Source organism: Dioscorea cayenensis, chromosome 16, assembly GCF_009730915.1.
Source record: "Dioscorea cayenensis subsp. rotundata cultivar TDr96_F1 chromosome 16, TDr96_F1_v2_PseudoChromosome.rev07_lg8_w22 25.fasta, whole genome shotgun sequence".
NCBI classification, from domain to species: Eukaryota; Viridiplantae; Streptophyta; class Magnoliopsida; order Dioscoreales; family Dioscoreaceae; genus Dioscorea; species Dioscorea cayenensis.
Window position 1 is genome coordinate 10414013 of NC_052486.1, and position 8650 is coordinate 10422662.

The following is an 8650-nucleotide window of genomic DNA, read 5'->3' on the forward strand; positions in this document are numbered from 1 at the left end:
GTATTGTAGCAGGTCATTGTTCTTGCTGCGAGCATTTGGCTGGGAGTTTCACGGGCTCCATGCGCCCGCATGGATGCCCGTGAGGTTTGCTGGAAATTCTCAAGTCTCGGTACTGTAGCAAAAACACTGTGGCAAAGTACTATAACAAAACACTGTAGCTGAGCACTGTAGCACCGGCAGGTTTTTTTGGGCATTTGGCTGTGAGCTTCACGGGCTCCATGCGCCCGCATAGAGCCCGCATGGATCGACGGGGTATATAAGAAGTCGATTTCTTCTAGGGCAAGGGAGGAGTTTTTTTGGGAGAGTTCTTCAAGCCGATTTTCACCAGTCTTTGAGAGCCAAGATTACATGTTTTGGAGAATGGGAAATCTAAGGGAGAAGCTCGGATTTGGCTAGATCTTCATCGATCTCTTCTTTGGGAGTTTGTAGACGACGAGGGAAGCCGCCCTCCCATTGCGGCGTCCGTGGAAGCCTTTCCACCTAGCTTGGCTTGTCTTCCTTCGTCCATTGTTTGAGGGAGTTTTTATTATGCCATTTCTAGTTGTTTGCATGGATTTGTTGCTTGGATTTGTTTGTATAGATAGAAGACCCCAAGGTCACCGGATGCGGTGAACCTTGGGGTGAACTTGTGTATTTGGATGATTTAAGTTTGTTTATTGCAATTGTTGTGTTTTTGAGAGTCATTCTTGGTGCATTTGATGTGTTGCTTACATGAGAACTCTGTAAAACCAACTCGCTAGGTTGTACTTGGTAGCGTGACCATCGCCCTTGTACTAGACACACCAAGTTTGAAGGGATTCATGTGCGAATCACGCCGTGACCATCGGGTATTCTCGCACTCCTCCACCATTAGGGCTAGACCAAGTTGTGTTCCGCTCTAATTAGGGATTTCCCACTTGTTAATGCAATCATATGAGGATTTGATCGGAAGAAATTCTGTGTCAATACTTATAGCGGATTAGGGGTCAATGGCCGTGACCATCGGGTTGACCTAATCTATGAAATCTCCAGGTCCAAACCTTCAATTGCATGACATTCTTAGCATCCTGTGCACTTTAGTAGCCCATAGGGAATCCGCATCCGTGACCGTTCCTTTCCCCTGATTTTATACCCCTCTCCGTATTTTAGTCTCCACTTGTAGTTATCTTATTTAAATTAATAGAGTAGAGAAACCTTTCGAATCTGTCGGCTAGACAATAAGCGAAGAGGAAGTAAGGGTAGATCCTTGGGCCCAAGGAATACGACCCTCTCGTGCTCGCACGAGAGGTATTACTTGATGACTCCGTGCACTTGCGGATCGCACTCATCAAGTTTTTGGCGCCGTTGCCGGGGACCCACAAGGAATACTCGGAAAACTTAGAGTTTATTGATTTAGCCATTGTTTCTTTTTATTTTTGTTCATCGACTTCTTTTTTTGTACATATATCTCCATTCATTTGAAATTATTCTCCACTATAAATATTTCTCTTTCTTTGATATTTCCCAGGTTATTCACTATCCATTATCATTATGGATGCAAACTAAGCGTTTGGAGTGGCGCCTCCTATTTGCAAGTCCCATATTCGGATCCGCCACTTGAATCTCTCACGGAATTTGAATTAGAAGGAATGACGAGTACATACATTTTTGATATTTGGAGACGGTCTGAGCGTTACAATGTGGCCAGAGCTGTACCATTGGGAGAGCATGGTGTGCAAGACCTATTCACGCATTATTTGAAATCCGATAGTGTGTTGCCAGTAGTGGAGCTTATCCCACCTAATCCTTCCCCCATCCCTATTCATGAGAAAGTAAGGAACAATTCTGATGCCTTTGGCATACCAGTTCATCAATATGATGAGGAAATAGATCTTTTTGTCGGGAAGTAGCTCAGGATCATCCGAAGGTGAGATTCACGCTATAGAAGAGTGCATGGATAGTAGCAGCTCCACGGAAGACGTGTGTAGAGGATTCGAGGATATTGATCTGGGGAAATTTGGGAGACTGAAATCATCAATTGAGGAACCGCCGGAACTAGAACTAAAGCCGCTGCCCGAAACACTGCAGTATGCTTTTCTCAGAAGGATCAAAGCTCCCAATTATCATCGCCACGACCGACTCCTAAGCAAAAATCCGACCTTCTAAGTGTGTTAAAGAAGTATAAAAAAACAATTGCGTGGAAGATCTCGGACATTAAAGGAATTAGTCCTTCCTTTCCGATACACATAAGATTCTCATGGAAGATAATCATAGGCCAACGGCTATACCCCTGCAGAAGGCTCAACCCCAATATGAAAGAAGTAGTAGCGCAGTGAGGTGATCAAACTTCTTGATGCAGGCATCATTTACCCTATCTCTGACAGTGAGTGGGTGAGCCCAGTGCAAGTAGTACCAAAGAAAGGGGGAATGACGGTGGACACTAATGAAAAAAATGAATTAGTCCCCACTAGAATGGTCACAGGTTGGCGGGTTTGCATAGACTATAGAAAACTCAATGATGCTACTAGAAAAGATCATTTCCCTCTACCTTTCATTGACCAAATGCTCGAACGACTAGCAGGGCACTCATATTACTGTTTCTTGGATGGTCTCTCCGGATACTTTCAAATCCCCATTGCCCCAGAAGACCAGGAGAAGACAACTTTTACATGCCCTTATGGTACTTTTGCTTACCGCCGTATGCCTTTCGGACTATGTAACGCACTGACCACCTTCCAAACTGATGCATGATAGCCATATTTGATGATCTAGTGGAAGATATCATGGAGGTTTTCATGGATGATTTCTCAGTTTTTGGTGATTCTTTCGACCTCTGCCTCAAAAATCGAGAGCGGGTCTTAGCCAGATGTGAGGAAACCAACTTGGTTCTCACTGGGAAAAAGTGTCATTTTATGGTCAAGGAAGGCATTGTGCTTGGTCATAAGATATCACAACAGGGAATTGAGGTGGATAAGGCAAAGGTTTCCACTATCGAACAGCTGCCTCCCCCAATGTCGGTGAAGGCCATTAGGAGCTTTTTGGGACATGCAGCTTTTTGGGACATTGGGCCATTAGCCCCCCAATGTCTTGCTAGCGACTTCGCAGTGGGGGCAGTTCTTGGGCAACGTGAGGGGGTCATTTCCACCCTATATACTATGCAAGCAAGACATTGAATGGTGCTCGGGGAAAAATTATACTACCACCGAGAAAGAAATGCTTGTCGTGGTTTTTTTGCATTTGACAAGTTCCGTTCATATTTAGTGTTATCAAAAGTGATCGTGTTCACCGACCATTCCGCTCTAAAATATCTTTGTTGAGCAAAGCAGGGATGCAAAACCGCGTCGATCCGGTGGGTACTCTTGCTTCGTGAATTCGACTTTAGAGATAAAGTATAAGCGGGGGGCTGAAAAACTTGGTCACGACCACCTATCGCGCCTTGTGATCCCCATTGGAGAGCACCAAGGAGAGGAAAGGAGATAAATGATGGTTTTCCCGATGAGCAGCTTGTTTAGCATTCGGATATTGAGAGAAGAAGAAACTCCGTGGTTCGCCGATTTTGCGAAACTATCTTGCTCGCGGGACACGTCCCCGTTGGGCTAACTTATCAACAAAAGGAAGAAGTTCTACGCTGATCTGAAATATTACTTCTGGGAGGATCCTTATTTGTTTAGAACTTGCGCTGATCAGGTGGTGAGGAGGTGCGTATCTCATTTGGAAGGGTATTCTATCTTGGAGCACTGCCATGCCGGTCCCTCTGGGGGGCATTACGGTGCCAACCGGACAACCAGGAAAATTCTAGATGCAGGTTTTTATTAGCCTTCCATTTTTTTCAAGATGCATGTAAGTTTGTTCAATCGTCTGCGATAGGTGCCAACGGATCGGGAATATTTCAAGGAGAGATGAGATGCCACAAACCCCGGACCCAAGCTTGTGAAGTGTTTGATGTGGGGGAATTGATTTCATGGGACCCTTTCCCTAGTTCCCTGTGGTAATCAGTTCATTTTGGTAGTCGTGGATTATGTTTCTAAATGGGTGGAAGCACGTGCATCACCCACAAGTGATGCACGAGTGGTAGTAAAATTTTTTTGAAAAAAAGCTATTCTCCGTGTTTGGTACACCGAGAACGATCATCAGCGATCGGGGGACTCATTTTTGTAATTCGCAATTTGCAAACACCTTGAAGCGATATGGAGTATCACACAGGGTTGCAACTCCATATCACCCTCAAACTAGTGGGCAAGTTGAAGTCTCTAACCGCGAATTGAAACGAATTTTGGAGAAATCTGTGAGTCAGCACAGGAAGGATTGGACAGATCATTTGGATGATGCCCTTTGGGCATATCGGACAGCGTATAAGACACCCCTTGGAGCAACCCCTTATAGGCTGGTCTACGGGAAAGCTTGCCATTTACCCGTTGAATTGGAACATAAAGCGTACTGGGCTATTAAACAAATAAATTTTGACCCTCATCTAATCGGCCATAAGAGGAAGTTCCAACTAAGCGAGTTGGATGAATGGCGCACTATGGCGTATGACAAATTCCTTTGTTGTACAAGAAAAAGGATTAAGGAGTATCATGACCGACACATCAAACAAGGTAAGCACTTCAAGGAAAGGGGACCAAGTTCTCCTCTTTCAATTCGAGGTTACGACTCTTCCCGGGGAAGTTAAAAATCTAGGTGGCATGGACCCTTCACAGTTTCTCAAGTCTTTCCCCATGGCGCCATCGAGATAACTCATCCGGAGAAAGGGCACATTTAAGGTTAACGGTCACCGATTGAAAGCCATACCTATCTTGGAACACTTCTCCTGGACTTGGAGGTAAGTCCCCACCATTTGATCCACCCTGAGGTAAGTATGAAGGTACGTCGAGCTAATGACGTTAAACAAGCGCTTCTTGGGAGGCAACCCAAGTTTTTAAATTCGTCGTCTTTAAATTTTTGTATTTCTTTTAGTTTCTTAGTTGTGGTTGAATGCATATGCTCATGAAGTTCTCATATTTTTGTTGTCGTGCTCAACTCATGCTTAGGCTTTCTTGTGTAGCTTTGGCCTTGAATTAGTATTGTTTAGTTGTGTTTTATTGTCATCCCGGCGCTTAAATGGTTGTAATTCATATTTTATTGTGTTTGCAAGAGGAACCATGCCAATTTTTCAATTTTCCAGTTCCATACGGGCTGTATACGGCCCGTATGGACACTTGTGGCATGTTCCGGGGCCTTGTGGCCCTCCTTGCGGCCGCATGGAACCCCTCGCGGGGTGCTTGTGTGCGTGGGCTGAGGGGCTCACGGGCGCCATGCGCCCGCATGGGCGCCCGTGAGGCTCTCGGCCTCACCTGGCAGCGCTGGGCTGGGGGCTCACGGGCGCCATGCGCCCGCATGGGCGCCCGTGAGACCCCTCAGGCTGGGTTTTTTTCCCAGCCCATGCGGGCCCCATGCGCCCGCATGGATGCCCGCATGGGCTGGGCGGCCCATTTAAAGGGGAGCTTTGTCTCCCTTCCTCTCTTCTCCTTCTTCTCCTCTTGTTTTTCCTCTCATCTCTCCTTCACTCTACCTCATTTCTCCACCATTTTTTCTAGTTTTTTTCTTCTCTAATCACCTCTCCTCCATCTTGCAAACTTGCTCTTGGGTTTTTAATCGAAGTTTTATCAACCTTTTTCGCCGGATCTCATCACCTCAAGCCTCCAAGCTCTAATTCTAGGTTTTTGCTACAAACTTGGGTTTCATTGTGTTTTTCATTCTATTTTTTTGATGCTTGAATGTTATATTTGGTTGTTATGATGTGGTGGTTGCCCAATTCTTTGAGTTTTTCCTTCATTTGTAAATTTTGGGAAGCTTGATGTGTAGGAGAAACTCTTGATATTTTGTTTTTCGTGAGTTACTGTAGCAATGGCTTAAATTTTCATTCTTCACATTAAAATTGTTGTGTTTTCAATTTTTCCTTGATTCCATGATGTTCTAGTTACCTCCTATGATTGTATTCCTAAAAATATCGGTTTGATCACTTGTTTTTTTGTGGTATAGGTAGGCCGATCAAGCGAGTTTTTATCAAAAGCGGTCACGACACGATCGCGGCATCAAGTGGAGTGCCATCCTTTGCCTTTACCACAACATCGGGGACTTCTCACGGATTGTTGCCTCTTCTCCTTTACCCTTTGCTGGCAATGACTGCACTTTCACTCGAACACTCTTCATCAAACAATTGGGGCGGTCTCTTTATCATTTTACTTATTATGGATTCTCCACCATGTTACTGCTGATTAGTGTACATTGAGGGCAATGTACGATTCTAGGTGTGGGGATGGGTTATTTGCATGCTTACTTCACCGATGATAGCTATGATATATTGTTAGGAACCTCCCGGCTTGAATGAATGATAGTAATGAGTTGTAAGGTTATTTGTGCTATAAGGAAGTCGTGTTTTTTTCTTTCTAGTGCTTTCTTCACAGCTTTGACACGGTGTTTCTACCTCGTTTGACCTCGCTAACCCTACTCGCTTTGATTTAAAGTGTTAGAATGGTAAATTCATCCCTCAATGGTCTTTTTAAGAGCTTTTTGGTCCTTTTTGTTCATTTTGCTTTATCCCTAAGTGAAGTTTTGCATGAAGGTGCTCAGGGAGACATGTATATATTTGTTATCTTATGAGTCTATGTCGAGTATTCCTCCGCTAATTTAGCATGAATGCGTCTATGTAGACTGTAATCAAGTAGGTTGGGTGGCTCTTGTGCCTAATCAGCATGTGCATCCTTCGAAAGATTATAAAAATATTTTTGTGCAGTCTACGTTAGCCGGACTCGAAAAAAAGAAATGAAAGAGAAGTATTTGTTCTCCTGGACTCAATCATGCATTCACTTAGATACTAAAGTGTTGAATGTGGACCGAAGGACTCTTGACCTACTATTGAGGGTGTCTTTAACATTTTTAACACTGGTAGTCATTGAACGTGGTGTGAATGGGGAGAGCGAGGGATGAAGCATACACACACTCACGGGGAAAGCACTCTAAAGGAATCATGACTATCTCTACTGAGTCGGTTATTGTACAACTCATTTTCTTGAATTCATTTCAACTGTGCCTGTGGGGTTCTTCACTATTTGAGCTTGAGGTCGTACATTTAGCCGTTTATCATTTTGCCCTTATTCTTTCATGTGTGTTTGCTTGGGGACAAGCAAACGCTTAGGTGTGGGGATATTTGATAAACGCCTAAATGTATGTATTTTATATGTATTAATCGTGTATTATTTGTGAACATGTTAACGAATTGATGCCCGTTTTATGTCTAAATTGGTTATTTCGGTGTTGCAGGTCTTAAATGAGTCAAACAATGCTCAAAAAAATGCAAATCGGATGAATTCGACATCAAAAAAAGCGGCATTTTTGGGGTCCCGGCACTGTAGCGGCATAGCTGGGCTGTAGCGGTCATTGTTCTTGCTTTGCGAGCATTTGGTCGGGAGTTTCACGGGCTCCATGCGCCCGCATGGATGCCCGTGAGGTTTGCTGGAAATTCTCAAGTCTCGGTACTGTAGCAAAACACTGTGGCAAAGTACTGTAACAAAAACACTGTAGCTGAGGCAGGTTTTTTTGGGCATTTGGCTGTGAGCTTCACGGGCTCCATGCGCCCGCATGGAGCCCGCATGGACTGACGGGGTATATAAGAAGCTGATTTCTTCTAGGGCAAGGGGAGGAGTTTTTGGGAGAGTTCTTCAAGCCGATTTTCACCAGTCTTTGAGAGGCAAGATTACATGTTTTGGAGAAGGGAAATCTAAGGGAGAAGCTCGGATTTGGCTAGATCTTCATCGATCTCTTCTTTGGGAGTTTGTAGAGCGAGCGAGGGAAGCCGCCCCCATTGCGGCGTCCGTGGAAAGCCTTTCCACCTAGCTTGGCTTGTCTTCCTTCTTCCATTGTTTGAGGGAGTTTTTTTATTATGCCATTTGTAGTTGTTTGCATGGATTTGTTGCTTGGATTTGTTTGTATGGATGAGTAGACCCCAAGGTCACTGGATGCGGTGAACCTTAGGGGTGAACTTGTGTATTTGGATGATTTAAGTTTGTTTATTGCAATTGTTGTGTTTTGAGATTCATTCTTGGTGCATTTGATGTGTTGCTTACATGAGAACTCTGTAAACCAACTGCTAGGTTGTACTTGGTAGCGTGACCATCGCCCTTGTACTAGACACACCAAGTTTGGAAGGGATTCATGTACGAATACGCCGTGACCATCGGGTATTCTGTACCCCTCCACCATTAGGGCTAGACCAAGTTGTGTTCCGGCTCTAATTAGGGATTTCCCCACTTGTTAATGCAATCGTATGAGGATTTGATCGGAAGAAATTCTGTGTCAATACTTATACCGGATTAGGGGTCAATGGCCGTGACCATCGGGTTGACCTAATCTAGGAAATCTCTAGGTCCAAACCTTCAATTGCATGACATTCTTAGCATCCCCATGCACTTTAGTAGCCCCTAGGGAATCCGCATCCGTGACCGTTCCTTTCCCCGATTTTTATACCCCTCTCCGTATTTTTAGTCTCCACTTGTAGTTATCTTATTTAAATTAATAGATTAGAGAAACCTTTCGAATCAGTCGGCTAGACAATAAGCGAAGAGGAAGTAAGGGTAGATCCTTGGGCCTGGGGAATCGACCCTCTCGTGCTCGCACGAGAGGTATTACTAACGACTCCGTGCACTTGCGGATC